The sequence below is a fragment of the Prionailurus viverrinus genome, chromosome E2, assembly GCF_022837055.1.
Source record: "Prionailurus viverrinus isolate Anna chromosome E2, UM_Priviv_1.0, whole genome shotgun sequence".
Taxonomy (NCBI): domain Eukaryota; kingdom Metazoa; phylum Chordata; class Mammalia; order Carnivora; family Felidae; genus Prionailurus; species Prionailurus viverrinus.
The window spans coordinates 46,001,613-46,022,179 of record NC_062575.1 but is presented as its reverse complement, the minus strand read 5'-3'; the positions used below and the strand labels follow the sequence as shown (position 1 = coordinate 46,022,179).

The 20,567-nt window shown below is 41.7% G+C and overlaps 1 long non-coding RNA gene across 4 annotated transcripts in view; it reads right to left on the bottom strand.

Moving 5' to 3' along the window:
- Positions 1-1,417: 1,417 nt before the first annotated feature.
- The window catches only part of LOC125153630 (uncharacterized), a 29,372-nt gene continuing 10,222 nt past the window's right edge, over positions 1,418-20,567 (bottom strand). For 2 of the 4 annotated variants that reach the window (XR_007147522.1, XR_007147525.1), the window contains exons 4-7: positions 9,528-9,621; positions 8,206-8,277; positions 3,801-4,004; positions 1,418-1,649 (exon numbers count right to left, since the gene is read on the bottom strand). This is a non-coding gene — a long non-coding RNA (uncharacterized LOC125153630). Of the gene's footprint in view, positions 1,650-3,800; positions 4,005-7,043; positions 7,472-8,205; positions 8,278-9,527; positions 9,622-20,567 lie in introns of those variants that run through there. The other 2 variants (XR_007147524.1, XR_007147523.1) reach the window with 2 other exon arrangements.

Here is a 20,567-nt window from a genome sequence, read left to right as displayed (position 1 = left end):
TGGGTAAAACATGCTTTCTTAACTGTTGCTTCAATTTGTATTTCTTTGAAAACTAATAAGGTTAAGTGTGTTTGTGCACGCGTGCATGTGCTTGTATGTGTATGTATTCACATAAGTAGCTTCCCCTCTCCCATCTAAAGTTTCACTTTTCACTGTTTCAGTTATCTGTGGTCAACCATATCTGCCTGGAAGCAGATGATCCTCCTGACATACCATGAAAAAGTCAATCAATAGTAGCCTAGTGCTTTGTCATAGTACTTATGTCATTCACTTCACTTCATCTCATCACATAGGCATTTATCATGTCACATCACAAGAAGAAGGCATTCATAGTACAGTAATATATTTAGAGAAACCATATTCACGATTTTATACTGTATGTTATTATAATTGTTCTATTTTATTATTATTTATTATTGTTAATCTCTATGCCTAATTTGTAAGTTAAACTTTACCATAGGTATGTATGTATAGGAAAAACATAGCACATATAGAGTTTGCTATGTATGTACTTTGAGGCATTCCCTGAGGGTCTTGGAATGTATGTCCCATGGACAAGGGGGTGACTACTACTTGTAAATAAGCAATTCTGTGAATATAATGAAAGCACATCCAGGGAGTTAAGACCAGCATATATACTTTACTGTAATTTCCAAATTATGATATTTCTAAGTCTAGAAATTAAATGTGGAGGAACAGAGGAATGGAAATGTGACATCTTACTGGTAAAATCTGAAGAGAGTTGGGCTTCTATTCACGAGCTGTATTTTCATTGTCCTTTTATTGATGCTGATAGAGATCTCTGTTTCTCTTTGGTGAACCTTCAGGTTGAATCTTCTTTGTCAGAGGTGGAAATCAAAAGATACAATGTTTTGGATGCTCTTGTGCTTTATCAACTTATTTCCTAGCAAATCTATCCTTCCTTGACCTGCTTTGCAGTATTGGAGCTGAGCCATGTAAACATTCCCTACTGACAGCTGGGCTAGTGTTAAGCTTTTTACTAGATGGGAGTGGAGAGACACTGCATGAAAGTGGGGCTTTTCTTCCTGGTTCTGAAACACTTTTCAATTCTTACTCGGTTGATGAACCGTAGCCAGCAGGATACATGTGGGATACATAATCTCTTGTGAGTTCTGATAGCACTCACAGGCGGCTGGGGCAGCCAGTGGCACTCATCATTCTGAGAGCTTCACTGGCACCCTCCCATGCCCCTCCTCCCTTTCAGGAGGCTTCCTTGCACATTTGACAGCACCTTCTGTCTTCTTGAATACGTGAAGTTTTATTTAGAGTAGCCTATTTGACAACCTTTTCCATGAATTCTATCGACTGTATAATTTCTTGGAATTCTAGCCACTTCGGCCTTCCTGAATTCTCAACTCTTATCTTTTCAGTTCAGGAAGACTGTTTAGTTTACCCTTTCCTCTGCTGTGGCTTGCAAAAGTCTCTACAGGAAGTACACTAGGACAGTCACAGGACTTCCCTCCTTTTCTCCTTCTCTCAGGGATTTTTCCCCTGCTTTGCCTGTTTTCAAATGTTGTTTTACTTATTTTTTCCAGTTTTTCATTTGTTGAAGCAGCAAAGGTAAATCTGGTCCTTGTGCCTCCATCATGGTTGGAGTGGAAGTCCATTTCTATGTTTTCCTTTTGATACTGCCAATTAGATAGTATTGTGTTAATTAATATTTTCCAAAAGTTAGTTTTTATTCACACATTGTGTGTGCTCACCATTCTTTGTTGCGCATTAAATTGCCCTTCTGGGATCATTTTCATTTTTCCTGAGGCATATTCTTTTGAGGTTCATTTAATGATGTCTCTTGGTAGTGAACTCTTGTTTTAATTTGTAATTATTTTATCATCATTCTTGGCTCATTTCCTAGATGCCCAGTTCTGGATTTTTAACCTCAACCCTTTAAATATATTATTCTGGGGGGAGCCTGGGTGACTTAGTCGGTTAAGCATCCCACTTCAGCTCAGGTCATGATCTCACAGTTGGTGAGTTTGAGCTCCTCATTGGGCTCTGTGCTGACAGTGCAGAGCCTGCTTTGGATCCTCCTTCCCCCACTCTCTCTGCCCTTCACCTGTTTGCACACTCGCTTCCTCTCAAAAATAAACATTAAAAAAAATAATAAAGATATGATTCTGCTAACTCCTGGCTTCTAGTTGTTGCTGTTGAGAAGTCTGCTTCCCTAAATCTTGGTATTTTGGAGCTGGACCAAGTTCCTCATGCTAAAGCTCATGCCAAAAATTAGGAAATTCCAGCTCAGAACTGCCCCTAGGTCACTGGCAGTTTGGGACTGGACTCCACACTGGATGCTCTGACTTTCAGGCCTAAGTGAGCCCAGTTTCTTAACCAAATGTGAGCAACTTTGGCCCAGAAAGGAAGGGAGTTCTCTTGTTTCCCTCAACTGTGAATTAGGTCAAAACCAGCCCCTTCCTATGCAGCTCTGGGGGTTACATAGGTGTGGCCAAGCCCAGGGATGCCACTCAGTAGTAGGAATATAATAATGGGAAGTGGAAGGAGGGCTAGAATTTTGAGAGTTCCCAGACTCTATGTCACTTCTCTTCCCCAAATCCCCTGGTTTACTAGGGAAGTGGTTATAGTGAGTGTTCAACTCTAGTATGAAAACCCACCCTGATTTTATTTTTTCCCCTTCAGAATAGCCCTGAATTTCTCTTTTTCTCTGTCCAACTTTTACCTACATAACAATTCCAGGCCTTTCTGAGGCCTGGTTTTACTGTCATGGCTTCCTAGCCCAGCACCTGGATTTAGCTTCTTTCTAATCCACCTAATATGCCACTGCCTGACTTATCCTAAATGCCAAAGTCATCACACTGCTTCCTGCTTAAATACTTGCTGTCATTTTCCAGCATCTGGCTCTTGACCTGTATTTAACTGAGACTGACTTTTCCTGTTTCTGGCCCTGTAGCATTGAGTATCTGGCAGGTCGATAACTGCATTGTTCCAATTATGATGTGTGTCTTAGAAGGAAATTGGTGATCCTTGAAGACAAGGATGGTTACTTGTGTCTGTTTTGGATTTTTTTTTTTTTTTTTTTTTTGAGACAGAGAGAGACAGAGCATGAATGGGGGAGGTTCAGAGAGAGGGAGACACAGAATCTGAAACAGGCTCCAGGCTCTGAGCTGTCAGCACAGAGCCTGACGCGGGGCTCAAACTCACGGACAGCGAAATCATGACCTGAGCCAAAGTCGGACGCTTAACTGACTGAGCCACCCAGGCGCCCCTTTGGCTTCTGCTTTTTAAGATCTTTTAAAGCTGTGTGCCCTTCCTTTTCAGCCTCACACATGGCAGCCATTATTTCCTCCAGCTAAAGCCTGATTTACTTAATTTAAGTTAGCGTTACATTATTTTCATTTTAGCAGAATAAAGAAAAATCTAGACTTATAGTTAAAACATTTTTCATTTAGCATGACATCTTGAAAGTTGAGTTATAAGTTATTTTCCCAGAAGAAACCCCATTTTAGAACAAGCTGTTTTAGAAGAAAATGTAGGAGAATATCTTTATAACTTTGGAGGTAAAGAAGCATTAAACCACACACAAAAAGCACAATTATTATAATGACCTGCTATACTGCTATACCTGTTCCACCAAATTCCTTGGAACTCATAGAACTGGATCCCCAATATGAAAACAATGATGATGACAATACACTTATTTCCTATAACAAGTGGTAAAAAGGAATCTGAGGCTTAAAGAGATGAAGCAGTTCCACCCCCCAAGGCCTCAAATGTTCAAAGGGAAAGAGCTGGGTTTGAAACCCGCTGGGTCCACAAATGCTTACCTTCACCACCTTTAGCACCCTGAAGTCTTGGTCTAAACCTTGGTCATTGTGGAGGCACTGATCCTGCAGGAACCACTTGATTCCCCGCCGGGTATCCTATACTTCCTCCTTCCAGTACCCTTCAGTGGGGCTGAGGGCTCTACCCCGGGAGGGTATCCAGCATGTCTGCACGGGTCTCACCCATGTTCTGGGAAGGTTCCATTTCTGCAGGAATCATGAATATATATTTAAATTGAATAAATTTAATTTATTCGGGGCACCCCTTGAATAAATCCTCTCTGCTTCTGCCCACTCTTTTGAAGAAGGCACCGTCTAGCCTTTCTCCAGAAAACTAGAAGACTAGAGCTGGGGAGGGAGAGCATGTAAAGGTAGAGAGGGATTTATCCTCCTCCCCCTAGGATGAAGGGGCACCTTCCCTGCAGCACATTGTTCCCATGCCCTGGGCTGCCTTATGCTCAGTAGCCAGCCTCCTGCAGTTCTCCCTGCTCTCTTGACACTTGCAAATTGAAATTCAGCTTGTAGAGGTGGAATTTTCTCTCTTTGAGGCTGACAAGAACAATGACTGGGAGATGGGCAATTCCCGTGGGCCTCAGACTCAGCCTAGGAATTTTCAAGTGTCCTGGAGCTGGCCTCTTCCCTTTCCCCATTTCCTACTGCATGAAGAGGAGACCTTGATCCCTACAGGAGGTAAATAACATCTGCTCCTAGGGTGTGGAGGTGCTTCCTGCCTGGAGTGAAGGGATGCAGAGGCTTGGGCTAAGCTTGAGGGTCTGGGGCCAGAAAACAATTTCTTAAAACAAACAAAAGGCACCTACAATTTTTATTGCTTGTTTTGTTCCTTATTATATGACTAATCCATGTTCATGGTAGAAAAATTAGAAAATGGAGATGTGCAGAGGTGCCTGGGTGGCTCAGTCAGTTGAGCATCTGACTCTGGATTTTGGCTCATGATCTCATGGTTTGTGAGATTGAGCCCCACATCAGGATCTGTGCTGACAGTGCAGAGCCTGCTCGGGATTCTCTCTCTCCCCCTCTCTCTGCCTCTCCTCTGCTTGTGCTCTTGCTCTCTCTCTCTCAAAATAAATAAACATTAAAAAAAAAAAAAAGAAAGTACAGATGTACAGAATGAAGAAAATAAGAACCATCCATATAATCCTATCACCAAGGGATCCTGATCATTTATATTTGGGTGTATGTTCTTCCATTCTTATTACTAGGTGAGTCCTCCCTACCCCATTACCCCATAGCAAAAAGTGGGGAGTCTTACATGTGAGTCCTTAAAAAGTCTTTCATGGGAGAGGGTGCAGTTATCTGAAGGACTTTATTTTAAAGATAATAGGACAGTTTGGAGAAGATTCATTGACCTTAAAGGATCTCCATTCATTTGAGCTTTGGAGGCCTAAAGAGGTCTCCCTATGAAATCAGTCAAACAGGGGTGCCTGGGTGTCTCAGTCGGTTTGAGTGTTTGAGTCTTGATTTCAGCTCAGGTCATGATCCCAGGGTCGTGGGATTGAGCCCTGGGTCTGGCTCTGCACTGAGCATACAGCCTGCTTAAGATTCCCCTTCTCTCTCCTCTGCCCCTCTCCCCACCAACCCCCCCACTCACTCTCTCTAAAAGAAGGAGGAGGAAGAGGAGGAAGAGAAATTAGTCAAACAAGTGGCAGAGAAACTTAGTTCAGATTTGGCAGTTATTCCTGGGAAGATGACTGTACATTTGCATAGACAGGATAGCATTGCACACAAGTATTTTAACAATTATTTAAATAGGAAATCCTATTTTGATATTTTGAAGATAAGAAATATACACCTACAGGGGTGCCTGGCTGGCTCATTTGGGGGAGCTTGCAACTCTTGATCTTGGGGTCATGAGTTAGAGCCCCACATTGAGTGTAGACATTACTTAAAATATATACGTATCTACAGGATAAATAGAAAAATGTATTAATGTCACATGAATGCATGCAATGAATGCATCATTGTCAATAATGTTCAGATTCCACTTCTTATTCTACTTAGAAGAGAAAATGATGGACCCTGGAAAACTGGCTTACAAACCTCAAAAATAGCTTTGGGGGAGGTGCCTGGGTGACTCAATTGGTTAAGTGTCTGCCTTTAGCTCAGGTCATGATCTTGTGAGTTTGAGCCCTCTGTCGGGCTCTGCTGACAGCTCCAAGCCTGGAGCCTGTTTCAGATTCTGTCTCCATCTCTCTGCCCCTCCCCCACTCGTGCATGCATGTGCACTCTCTCTCAAATATAAATAAACATTTAAAAATTATCAAAAAATTGCTTTGGGGATGAGAAAAACACTGCTACTTGCAGAGAGTTAAAAAAATTTTTTTTCAAAACATGAAATTGGAAAAGACCAAAATTTATATATTATTCATTCAATTTAAATATATAATTCATCTAAACTAATACATATTATAACTACATATCTCATTTCCCTAAAAATTTATACAATCAGGACAATCCCAACAAAATCTTCTTGGCTCACTGTGAAATATTACTGCATTGGAAAAAGTACCTTAGATTTGGGGTCACCTTGTGTTTGGGCATTCGTGGTGTCCATATTTATATTTTTTAATTGTAGCCTCTTGTACATGCTCTTAAGAAACTTACTTTTAAAAATTAATATATTTTAGATATATTGCTATGCTGATATATCAGTATCTATATCTATATCTCTACCACCTACATAATATTTTTAAAGATCTGCACAGTAAAGCAAAGTTTGTACTAAAAATTATAAAACACTTGCCTTTTTGTTCTTTTTCTTTTCCTTTTCCTTTTTTTTTTTTTTTAAGCCACATACCTTGAAAATCCTTAACATTGTTAAGGTTTACCAGAGGTTTAGCTCTTGCCTAGCTCTGCAGCGTCATCGCTTAAAACTATCCCTTTCTGTTAGAAACGCACTAGTTTTCCCCAGAGGCTGCCCCCACCTCCAGACTCATCCGTGCTTTTCCTACTTGGTATGACTTCCTCTTCAGGGAATCTTCTCTGGCCCTTCAGATGGCTGCACCTGTTCTTCCCCTTTTCTAACTTTTCCCCTGCTCTTTTCCTGCATGCTGGGAAGTCTAACGTGTAGAGAGTATTGTTTACCCCTGTATTCACCATCACTGCTGCGTGGCCTGGCATCTAGTAGGTGCTCACTAAATGTCGGCTGCATGAATGTGAATGAAAAGTTGTGAGAAAGGAATTCCCCCAACATTTGGAAACAGGGCTGATGTTCACTACCAGGCCATTCTTTTCTCCTGTTGGACATAAACAATCTCACAGACATCATATCAGACAAGGTTTCTCTGAGACCATGACAACATGAAATAAAACAAGGTCCCTCTGTGGCCCACTGAATAACAAACATCCCCCTCTCTCAGCTGACACAGGGGTTTATTTTTGTTTATATTTTAATAAAGAAAATTCACATTTGACACCAATATTAAAACTTCTTATGTCTTTAAAACTGATCATAAATGATAAATCAAACAATGTGGTTTCTATAAATATACAATTTCTTTTTTAGGAAAATGGACTTTTTGCACTTCTTGTTGATGATAATGGTAACAGCAATTTCCACTTCTGAAACGCTTACTGTTCCTATTCCTGGGCTTCATGCTTTACATGGCTTCTCTCATTCACCCCTCACAACTCTATGGTATGGATCCTACTGAAGTCTCCTCAGCAGACAAAGAGAGGGGAGAATACTCATTTATTCTGAATAATTTTGGCAGAAAGGGTGCTTTTGGTCAAAGATGTGAGGAAAGGTAGAAGAGGTGTGGAGAAGAGGGGAAGGGAAAGCATGTTGTGTGTCCCCACAGAGCTACATGGTTGGAATTTAACCTTAGAACAGAGAGGGTCAGACCCAGGAGCTTATGGACTTGATGTCACATGGACATACAGAACTGATATATGACCCAGAGCTTTGGAGAGTGCCTTGGGTGTTCCCTGGCACAGAGCCCTCTGCTGCCCCAACATCTTGAGCACGAGTGTTGAAGGCAACAGGAGGCAATGCTTTCAGCTTGATACAGAGACAGATGAAGCAGAACATAAAAGATGTGCCTCTAAGTCCACAGGACCCAGGAATCACCCAGGACCCAGGGAGGCCTGGGGAGGAGATGGTCCTTCTCCAAAAGCTGATAGGGACGTGGGCACCCAGGAGTCTGGGTGACTGTTAAAGGAACTTCATCTGATCTTACTCTCTGGGAAGACCTAGCACACATACAGGTCATCTTCCTGGCCTCTCTTTGAACGTTTCTATGGCTTTTCAAAACTTTATCTTCCAAAATTCTCTGTGACATTTATATTCCAACCCCTGTTGCAAAAGAGAAAGAGAGGGAAGGAGAGAGAGAAGAAAAGAAAGAAAGAAAGAAAGAAAGAAAGAAAGAAAGAAAGAAAAACAAAATCTCACCACTTCCAATTCATAGAATTGTAGCGTGGAAGAAATGTGGAGGTGATCTGCTCAGTCCTTGCTTTGCAAATCCTGGAATGAAAACAGCAGTGTTTACCAGAGTTACTTAACATTTTGGTAATGATATTAATTTCAATAGCTATAACTTGCTGGGCACTCAGCATATACTAGGCTCTTCATGGATTAGCTTCTTTAACCCCCACTGGACCCCATGATGTAAATTCTCATCCTACATGAGGAAATTGAATCTCAGAGAGGTTATGTGACCTACTCAGCCCCAATAGCACATAAGTGTTGAGTTGCTGTGATTTCTTTTATTCCAAATATCAGAGACTTAACCACTCTACCATCTCAACTGCCCATAGCAGTTGCTATTTATTGAGCTCCTACTGTGTGCTAGTCACTAGATGAAGCCTACAGACAGAGCCATTGGTGGAATTTCTCTATTCACCTACCAAATTCTTATTGAATTCATATTGTGTGCCATGTACTATGCTATGTGCTGAGGATACCACAGAGGACAACTGCTCTGGGGCAACATGGAGCCTGGTCAGATGACTTTCATCCCTCAAACCACAACTGCTGACTGGGCTTGTGGTGGTTTACACCTCCCAGTGAGCCTGCGATTCTTCCCCCCTCTGAGCTCTCCTCTAAAGCAGAAGGAAACATGGGTAATCCTGAATAGTTTTTGACTTGTACTCACATTCTTTAGTACCATGTTTCCCAAGAGTATCCCAAGGATGTGCAAAAACAGCTGCTTTCAGTGTTCTACATTTAAAGCCAAACTCAAAGGAAGGAATGGAGGAAATGAAAGACAAAAAATTTTAAGACCTACAGAAACAAATAATGTGAGGAATAAGCTTAAGAATTCGCTGAGCTTTCACCAATGGGTTAACAAGGCTTAGGGTGGAAAGCCAGCACAGGGAGAAAGTGCCACCAGTGTAGAAAGCATAGAGCGGAAAGTCATTTCCACAAGATGGAAGTGTCTGTGAACAGGTAGAAGCAGAAAGCCCCTGCAGCAGGGTAAAAACGTCCAGAGCTAATTAGCAAGAAAAATGCCTTGTTAACCCTGAGGCAGCAGGGTTAGCCCCTAGACAAGTTAAGATAAACAGACACAGTGCCTGGTGGCTGCAGTAAACGGCCATCTGCTCAGCACTGGGACTTAGATTTGTATTGACCCAAACCCCTAACACCATGTACCTTTGAAACCCCCTTTCTCTCACACACATGAATTAATGGTTAGTGTTTTATTGTCTCTTTCTGCATGTCCATCATGTTTGTAAGCCTTCTGATCCTAATAAATATGGAGCAAGGACCCTTACTTGGGGCTCTCGTCTCCTCCCGGACATTAGCCTCTCTCGTATTCAATTCTGCATCCACTCTCTTGCTGGACAAGAGGGAACTCCGACTCAAAGTCTGTGACAAAATAACAATTTGGCAAAAGTAAGTCCTTACATTAGTTTAAATGTAAATTGATTAAACTGCCAATCAAAAGATACAGATTGACAGGATGGGTTTTTAAAACTCAGGATTCAGGGGTGCCTGGGTGGCTTAGTCATTTAAAAGACTGACTCTTGGGGCGCCTGGGTGGCGCAGTCAGTTAGGCGTCCAACTTCGGCCAGGTCACGATCTCCCGTTCCGTGAGTTCGAGCCCCACGTCAGGCTCTGGGCTGATGGCTCGGAGCCTGGAGCCTGTTTCCGATTCTGTGTCTCCCTCTCTCTCTGCCCCTCCCCCGTTCATGCTCTGTCTCTCTCTGTCCCAAAAATAAATTAAAAACGTTGAAAAAAAATTAAAAAAAAAATAAATAAAAGACTGACTCTTGGTTTTGGCTCAGGTCATGATCTCACGGTTTGTGAGACTGAGTCCTGGGTCAGGGTCCACGCTGACAGCATGGAGGCTGCATGGGATATTCTCTCTCTCTCTCTCTCTCTCTCTCTCAAAATAAGCTTTTAAGAAATTAAAAAATAAAAATAAAAATCAATATTCAACTATATGCCATCTATAAAAGATTGAAAACCTCTAAGGACATATATAAGTTGAAAGTGAAAGTATAGGAAAAGATATTCCAGGTAGATAGTAGCCAAGAGACAGCAGGAGTAGCTATGCTAATGTGGACTTTAGCTCAAAAATTCTTACGAGAGACAAAAAAAAGACATTATATAATGATAAAAGGGTCAATTAAGATGACATACAATTATGAGCATATATACAACAAATATCAGAGGTCCTAAATCTATGAAGCAAACATTGATAGAACTGAAGAAATACACAGCTCTACAATAATAGTAGACTTCAGTTCCCACTTTCAGTAATGATAGAAGAGCCAGATAGAAAGTCAGTAAGGAAACAGAGGACTTGATTAACACTATAAACCAGCTGAACCTAACAGACATATACAGAATACTATTTTGCGCCAGTCTCAACCTATCAATAATGATGCTATAAATGGCTGGAGGTACTTACCTGGGCTCAGGTTCCCTTTTTGGAACCAGCGTTGTAGTTGAACTGGCCCTTGTGGCTTCAATGCAATCACTATCAAAATTCCAGTAACATTTTTTGTAAAAATAGAAAAATCCATCCTAAAATTCATATGGAATCTTAAGGGACCCTGAATGCCCCCCAAAAAACTCTTGAAAAAAAAAAGAACAAAGTTAGAGGTCTCACCCTGATTTCAAACCTACTACAAAGCTACAGTAATCAAAACAGTGTCGTACTGACATTAAGATGGACATACAGACCAGTAAAAAAGAATAAGAAGCCCAGAAAATTACCTTGCAGTATAGTTGATCTTTGACAAGGCTGCAAGACCATTCCATGGGGGAAACAACAATCTTTTCAACAAACAATTGAAAATTGGATTTGGGGAATTTAATTTGGGATTGGGAAAATTGAATATTCACATGTGAAAGAATGAAGTTGGACCCTTACCTTACACAGTATAAAACTATTAATTCAATATGGATCAAAGACCTAAGTGTAAGAGTGTAAAACTATAAAATTATTAGAAGACAACATAGGGGAAGGGTTCACGACATTGAATCTGGAAATCATTTCTTGGATATGATACCAAAAGTACAAGCAATAAGAGGAAAAATAAATTATATTACATAAAAAGTTTAAACTGTGCATCAAAGGACACAATCAACAGAGTGAAAAGGCAACCCATAGAATGGGAGAAAATATTTGCAAATCATATACCTGATAAGAGGTTAATATCCAGAATATATGAAGAACTCCTACCACTCAACCACAATAACCCCAAACAACCCACTTTTAAAATGAGCAAAGGACTTGAATAGACATTTCTCTAAAGAAGATATATAAATGGTCAATAAGAATATAAAAAGATGCTCAATATCACTGACCAGGGAAATGCAAATCAAAATCACGATGAGATATACTACCTTACACCTATTAGAATGGCTACTATCAAAAAGAAAAGAAAAACAAAATAACAAGTATTGGTGAGGATATTTAGATTTTGGGATCCTTATGCACTGTTGGCAATGTAAAATGGTACAGATGCAATGGAAAACAGTATGGTGATTCTTCAAAAAATTAAAAATAGAATCACCATATTGTCCAGCCATTCCACTTCTGGGTATATATCCAAAATAACTGAAGAGAGTGTTCAAAGAAATTTTTGTACACCCATTTTCATAGCAGCATTATTTACAACAGCCAAAGGTGGAAGCAGTCCAAGTGTCTATTGCCAGGTAAATAGAACAAAATGTGGTATACACATACAATAGAATTATTCAGCCTTAAAAAGGAAGGAAATTCTGACATGTGCTACATACAACATGGGGAAAAGTTACAGGCATCATACTAAGTGAAATAAGCCAGTCACAAAAAGACAAATACTGTATAATTGCACTTAAATGAGGTATCTGTTATAGAGACTGCAACTAGAATAGAGCTTGCCAGAGATTGGGGGGAGGGCAGAATGGAGAGCTGCTGTTTAATGAGTTTAATCAGGCTCGTAGTTTCTCGTTTGTTTTTTTTTATTACCTTTTCTCTTTTTTTGGATCAGAGGTTTTAAAATTCTTTCTTTTTCCTTCCTTTTTCCTTCCTTCTTTTTTTCCTTTTCTTTTCCTTTCTTTTTCTTTGGAATCAGCCTTACAGTTTTTTGATTCTCTGTTTGGTTTGTTGTACCCTTTCCTTTTCTTTTTTTCTTTTTTCTTTTTTTTTTTTGAGATCAGGCTTTTTCTCCCTCCCCCGTTTTTATCAAGGTTACTTGAACAAACAAATCAAAGGTTTGGACCTAGTTAAAGGTCCAAACACTCCACCACAGGAAGCATGGAGGAACTCTGCAGAGGACTGACCAGTAGGAAAGAGCAGCCAAAACGCAACAACAGAGTATACACAACATACACCAGAAACACTTCATGAAGTGCCAGGCCCTGGACAGGGTATGACCCCTTTTTAATACAGCAGTACTCTCAGGTTCAGGAAACACAAAACATTTTAAAGCACACAAAAGACAGAAACTTAGCCAAAATGACAAGATGGAAGAATTCTCCCCAAAAGAAAAATCAGGAGGAAATCACAGCCAGAGAATTGCTCAAAATAGACACAAGCAATATATCCAAACAATAATTTAGGACAATAGTCATTAGATTACTAACTGGGCTTGAAAAAAGCATAGAAGACACCAGAAAAATCCTTGCCGCAGAGATCAAAGACCTAAGAACTAGTCAGGATGAAATAAAAAGTGCTGTAACTGAGATACAAAACAAACTGGATACAGTGACAATGAGGACTGAAGAAGCAGAGGAGAGAATAGGTGATATAGAGATAAAATTATGGAAAATAATGAAGCTGAAAAAGAGGGAAAGGAAATTATTAGATCATGAGGGGAGACTTAGAGAATTAAGTGATTCCATTAAAACAAAACAATATCCATATCATAGGGAGTCCCAGAAGAAGAAAGGGGAAAAGGGGGCAGAAGGTTTATTTGAACAAATGATAGCTGAGAACTTCTCTAATCTGGGGAAGGAAACAGGCATTCAAATCCAAGAGGCACAGAGAACTCCCCTCAAAATCAACAAAAACAATTCAACACCATGACATATCATAGTGAAACTTGCAAAATACAAAAATAAAGAGAGAATTCTGAAAACAGCTAGGGACAAAAGGTGCTTAACCTACAAGAATGGAACATAATAAGGTTAACAGCAGACCTGTCCACTGAAACTTGGCAGGCCAGAAGGGAATGGCAGGAAATACTCAATGTGCTGAATAGGAAAAATATACAGCCAAGAATTCTTTATCCAGCAAGGCTGTCATTCAGTATAGGAGAGTTTCCCAGACAAACAAAACTAAAGGAGTTTGTGACCACTAAACCATTCAACCACTAAACCACTAAACCAGCCCCACAAGAAATTTAAGGGGGGGGGGGGTTGTCTCTCTGAGTGGAAAAAAAAAAAAAAGACCAAAGCAACGAAGACTACAAAGAACCAGAGAACATTACCAGACACACCAACTCTACAGGTAACACACCGGCACTAAATTCATGTCTTTCAGTAATCATTCTGAATGTAAATAGACTAAATGTTCCAATCAAAAGACATATGGTATCAGAATGGATAAAAAAAAACCAAGATTCATCTATATGTTGCCTACAAGAGACTCATTTTATTTATTTATTTAATGTTTATTTATTTTTGAGAGACAGAGCATTAGCAGGGGAAGGGCAGAGAGAGAGGGAGACACAGAATCCAAAGCAGACTCCAGGCTCTGACCGGTCAGCACAGAGCCCGATGTAGGGTTCGAACTCACAAACCTTGAGATCATGACCTGAGCCAAAGTTGGACGCTTAACGATTGAGCCACCAGGCGCCCCTACAAGAGACTCATTTTAGACTTAAAGACACCTACAGATTGAAAGTGAAGGGATAGAGAACCATCTTTCATGCTAATGGGGATGAAAAGAAGGCCAGAATAGCCATACTATATCAGACAAACCAGATTTAAAAACATAGACTGTAACAAGAGATGAAGAAGGGCATTATATCATAATTAAGGGGTCTTTCCATCAAGAAGACCTAACAATTGTAAATATTTATGCCCCAACTTGGAACACCCAAATATGTGAATCAATTAATCACAAACATAAAGAAAACTCATTGATAATAATACCATAATAGGAGATTTTAATACCCCACTTACAACAATGGACAGATCATCTAAGCAGAAAATCAACAAGGAAACAATGGCTTTGAATGACACACTGGACCAGATGGACTTAACAGATATATTCAGAACATTTCATCCTAAGGGAGCGGAATACACATTCTTCTTGAACACATATGGAACATTCTCCAGAATAGATCACATACTGGGTCACATATCAGCCCTCAACAGGTACAAAAAGATCAAGATTATACCATGCATATTTTCAGATAACAAAATGCTATTTTCGTAGCATTTTCAGATGCTATGAAACTGAAATCAACTATAAGAAAAAAATTCGGAAAGCCCCCAAATACTTGGAGGTTAAAGAACATCCTACTAAAGAATGAATGGGTTAACCAGGAAATTAAAGAAGAAATTTAGAATTATCAAACTCAACACTCAAAAAAAAAAAACCCCAAATAACCCAGTGAAGAAATGGGCAGAACACATGAACGCTTTTCCAAAGAAGACATCCAGAGGGCTAACAGATACATGAAATGATGGTCAACATCACTCATCATCAGGGAATACAAATCAAAACCACAATGAGATACCACCTCATACTGGTCAGAATGGCTAAAATTAACAACTCAGGAAACAACAGCTATTGGTGAGGATGTGGAGAAAGGGGAATCCTGTTATGCCTTTGGTGGGAATGCAAACTGGTGCAGCCACTCTGGAAAACAGTGTGGAGAGTCCTCAAAAAGTTAAAAATAGAACTACCCTACAACCCAGCAATTGCACTACTAGGTATCTATCCAAAAGACTTAAAAAATTGCTGATTCGAAGGGGCACATGCACCCTAATGTTTTTAGCAGTGTTATTATCAACAATAGCCAAATTATGGAAAAAGCCCAAATGTCCATTGACTGACAAATGGATAAAAAAGATGTGGTAGATATATACAATGGAATATTACTCGGCCATCAAAAAGAATGAAATCTTGGCATTTGCAACAACATGGATGGAACTATAATGTATTATGTATGCTAAGCGAAATAAGTCAGTCAGAGAAAGACAAATATCATATGATTTCACTCACATGTGGAATTTAAGAAACACAACAGATGAACACAGGGGAAGGGAAGGAAAAATAAGATAAAAACAGAGAGGGAGGCAAACCATAAAACACTCTTAATTATAGCAACAAACTGAGGGTTGCTGGAGGGGAGGTGGGTAGGGGATAGGGCTAAATGGGCAGTGGGCATTAAAGAGGGCACTTGTTGGGATGAGCACTGGGTGTTATATGGAAGTGATGAATCACTGGGTTCTACTCCTGAAACCAATACTACACTGTATGTTAACTAACTTGAATTAAATAAATTAAATAAATTAAAAAATATAAAGAAGCTCACTTGAGCATTGGTATCAGTCTTTCTTAAAACTCCATAGATGATTGTCTGTATGTTGCCTACTAAATAAAAATATTGCCTATGTTTACAGACCCTCTGGATGTTGACAGTTATGTGACCAAACGCCTAGACCCTGAATCACATTGTTAGTGTGACCCAAAGCCTCTATGTAAATTAGTTGTTATTATTTGGCTTGGCCTAAGGCCTGTACTCCAAATAACCTTGTTAATCCCTGCCTAACACAAAGCCGCTCGTAAACAAAGACATTTACCAGGCAAAATATTCCAAAGAGGTAAAAATAAGTAGGAGCTAAGGAGAAAAAAAAATACCTCTTTCTAGGTAAACTTGAACACTTTACTACCAAACCACCATTCTAGAAATGACAAAACAGTTCTACAGAGAATTTCAGTGAATGGCCCAAGTGCCCACAGATGGCAAATGACCAAGTTAGAATTAAGACCCAGAATAAAATTCCAGAGTCAGACTATTAACCATCAAGTTGTGCTATCTCCCAAAGGCACATAAGAGTTTCATCTGACACAAACTGACACAGTTAGATTTCAAAGGCTTCAACACAGTTCTCATTACTATATTCTCTTAATCTAAAGTCCTCTGTTACAGGAGTGCCTGGGTGGCTCAATTGGGCAAGCCTCTGACTTGGTTTTGGCTCAGGTCATGATCTCACAGTTTCGTGAGTTCGAGCCCCATGTCGGGCTCTATGTTGGCAGCATAGAGCCTGCTTGGGATTCTCTCTCCCTCTCTCTCTCTCTGCCCCTTCCCCACTTGTGCTGTCTCTGTCTCTCTCAAAATAAATAAATAAACTTTAAAAAGTGAAATAGGGGGCGCCTGGGTGGCTTAGTTGTTTAAGCAATTAACTTTGGCTCAGGTCATGATCTCACAGTTTGTGAGCTTGAGCCCTGTGTCGGGCTCTGTGCTGACAGCTCAGAGCCTGGAGCCTACTTCAGATTCTATGTCTCCCCCTCTCTCTACCCCTCCCCTGCTCAGGTTCTGTGTCTGTCTCTCATTAATAAATAAACGTTAAAAAAAAGTGAAATAAAATAAAATTCTATGTTAAAAAATAGTCAATACCTATGCCTGATATTCTCTTAGTGCAAGTTCTGCTCACCTAATGACTAGAACCAATGCCTTCTACCTTGCTTTGTTTTAAAAATACATCTTTCAAGATCAACTATAAATGGAATCTAATTCTATCTAAGCTTAATTCTTCCCCCAGCAGATAATATGTAAAATAAAGGTTTACTATTTCCTACAGAGAAAGAAACTCCACTAAAATGTGGACAAACCAAGACTTACCACATGCCTATGTATATACTAGGTCGGAGGAAAAGGGGCATTGGGAAGGGTCTGAATTTACCAATGCTCTCTCACTGCCATGGGCTGCCACCAATCAATGAAAATAAAAGGCCCATGAACATCTCTATCAGGGAAAACATACATGGAGAAGGAAAGCACATGTAAGAAAAACAAAAATCAAGTGAAAAATAAACAGCATGTGTAATAACTTGTAAGGAAAAATCTCTGTGAAGACAGAAGGCCATGAAAGACTTGCCAAATGAATATGGCCACACCAGGTAGGCCACGGGAATTCCCTGGGCAGGCAAATCCCACCCTCTTCTGTGGACCTCAGCATTCATGCAGGCCCAAGCTGTGCTTTCCTGCTTTCTATGGCACTCATCTTAGGAGAAATACACGAGGGGACAAGAAAGTCATCAGGAGACTAGACACCAGGGCCAGAAGTAACTCAGGCCCTCCCCTGGGTCTACAGATGCACCACAGGACTTATTTGCTTTGTCAAGGGGAGGCTGACTGTCCTTGACAGAGGGGGGTCAAGAATCCGTCAGCGGCCAGCCACTGAGGAAAGAGCCCTGGGTCCTGGAATGCTTCTGGGAAGCACCATCCCCCCTGTCCAAGGAGGCAGGTGCTAAGTAACTGGTGTGCCCCACCAGGGAGGGAGTCCCTCCACAGCTGGGCCTATGTACACTAGGGAAGAGGGTGTTTTTCCGGGGGGTGGGGGGCAGTGGGGTTGCAGACCTGCAGAAAGGGATTCCTGAAAGGCACTGGGAGAGGCAGAAGCTCCGATGTGTGGTGCCAGGGCATGGGACTCCTCCACCCACATCTAGGTCTCAGGGAAAATGGATTTTCAGGTGACAAGGCTATGGGATCTTTATTACCTCACTCACCAGATATCATCCCCACCCCACCTGGCCTCACATCAGATCCCATTCCTATCCGCTCCATTTGGATTTCGGTCCATAGTGTATGCAGTCTGTAGTGTCTGTATCTGGTCATCAAATCTGGCCGGCATGGCCGTAGTGGTGGCTACGGCTGTGATCCAGAGGCCCATGATCTAGGGGAACCGAGGAGAGTAAAGCAGGCTCACCCTCCCCACCTCCCGGGTTACACCCTCCTCTTTCACCCCCTCCCCACCGCCCACAACGCTCCAGGAGCCCAGCAACTCGGGGTTGAGGCCCGCCCTCCAACTGCACAAGTGCGGGCAACAGATATTGCCAGCTTCACCCGGAACCACCACCATTCCTAAACGAAGGGCGGAAACTGTAGGGGGGCGGGGGCGCCCTCTGGCGGTAGTGTTGGACAGACTGAGGCACGGGCTGTGGCTGTCCTCTGTCTTCTAGTGGGTCCAGCGGATGGAAAGAAGGGAGGGAGGGAGGAAAGAAGAGAGGGAGCGAGGGAGGGCCAAGCTAGACTGACCAAGCAGGATGAGAACAGTAGCGTTGGTATCCCTTCCCTTGCGAGTGTGCCTGGGATGATTCTGGAAGGGGTCTGCCCTCTGACCCTGAGATGGGACTGCCCCTGTGTGCTTCCAGGCCAATTTGCTCCCTCGCAGGCTTCAGTTACTGGAGCCAGAGCCAGCCGGAAGCCAATGAGCTACGCAGTATGGGTGGAGGGATGGGATTTGTCATCTAGGCCTAGGGATGCTTACAGTCCCCATTCTTCCTAGTGACCTTGTAGCTGTTTTTGCTGTGTTTGGCTGTGTAGCTGAGTGTGATTTTTTTCCTCCTCATTTGTTCTTGGTTTTCTTAAGGTGTGCCTGACCTGGCGATGGCTTCAGACCAGCAGTTGTAGGAAGCCCCTCTCCATCCTAAAAGGGACCTTTCCAAACACAAGAATACAAAAAGACCTGCTCCGGAATGCCTTTCAGACTTTGAGGAAAGAGGTCAAAGAATGTGCTCTTCACTCTTTAAGGCCCCACCTCACCCCCCCTTCCCAAAATTCATGTATCTCACCTAACCATTGTGCCATGATCTACAGGAGGCAAGTCACATGAGGAGGTTATGATCCACTCCGTGGCTGACTTGATGGCAAATTTACCACTGATCCACTTCCAGTTTAGCTGTTTTGGCCTACCAGCATTTCATCTTCTGGCTTCCACTCCTTACTGGGAAGCCGGTCCCCGTTTGAGTTTGGGGGAGTAGAAGGGAGGTGGGAGGGGTGTTTTCCAGAGGAGCGTTGCTACTTGGAATGTGCTTTCTTTTCTTTTCTTTTCTTTTCTTTTCTTTTCTTTTCTTTTTTTTCCCCACCCACTGCAATCTTGTCTGATTTGGGGTTGGCACCAGCCATGTTTCTTCTTGTGGTCCTGGATATGAAATTCTTGATTGTGAGCTTTCTGGGGCTTCTTCTTGCTGCCCAAGCATGGCTTGGGGTCACTGTCAGTCTTGCAGTATCCAAATACTGCCTCAGACATACACTTTCTTCCTCCATCTTCCCTTGCTGGATCCCAATTCTACACCTATTCAACTTGATCTTTCTGTTCTCTGTGCCTGTGTTTGGTCCTTAGCAATTTCCATTATTCTCTCCTCCTCCTATAGGGGACGTGTTATATTCCAGCGGGTTCATTTTTCCTTCTGAAACTATTCTGCTGAGGTCATCACTTATATTTTTTGTATGTCATGGGCAAAACTTTTTTTTTCGTTTCTCCTGGTTTTTGTGTTGTTATTGAACTCCTAGAAGAGATTTCATTTCCTGTCCAGCCTGACCATTTCTCTTCTGTGACTGAATCTATGTCCCTACCTCCCCTGCCCCTACCAAGGAACTGTCTTTGAGCATAATTCACATCAAACAAAATGCACTGCCTTTCCATTTGGTGTCTGACAACATTTGGCAGATGTCCTTGGAGGTGGTTTGCTGCTGTCACCAGAACTTCAAACACTGGAGGGGATGGAACCCAGAAAGCCTCTGAGGAAACTATGAGTGAAAAATCACTGGGGACTAGAAGAAACCGCTTCTTTTTCCTCAGGGTTCTCTAGAGAACTGCTAGAAGCCTTTTGTGTGTATCAGCACCATGGAGGTGCTGATGTCCTGACATGCAGGATTCCAGTCAGTGGTGGCCTCTAGTGGTGTATACCTGAACTGAGACTCAGACACAGCCACGATCCAAGTCCACACTCCAGGCACCTTACCCTCAAGCTCTCCTGAACCAGAGTCAGCTCTAAGACTCACACATAGTGTCTTGCCCCAAAACAAAGTCAGGCAGGCCAATCTCCAAACATACGTCATTCTTTGTATGGTGTTGGATTCTTTCTCTCTTCAAAAACCACTGTCTCTCACCCCAAACACTGCACCCCCAGACACAGCCAACCGCCACACTGGACTGTATTCCTGACTGAAACAAGTGGCTCCAACCAGGCCCAGTCTGTCAACCGGGGTCTGGAGAGGACATCAAAGGTACCAACCAGGCCTACTTTTCTTCCTCCACAAAATACTGTCTCCCATCACAGTTCGAGACTTTCCCTCCAGGAGGAGGAAAAATCCTTGTAAAGACAAAGGGCCATGAAAGACTTGCTAAATAAATGT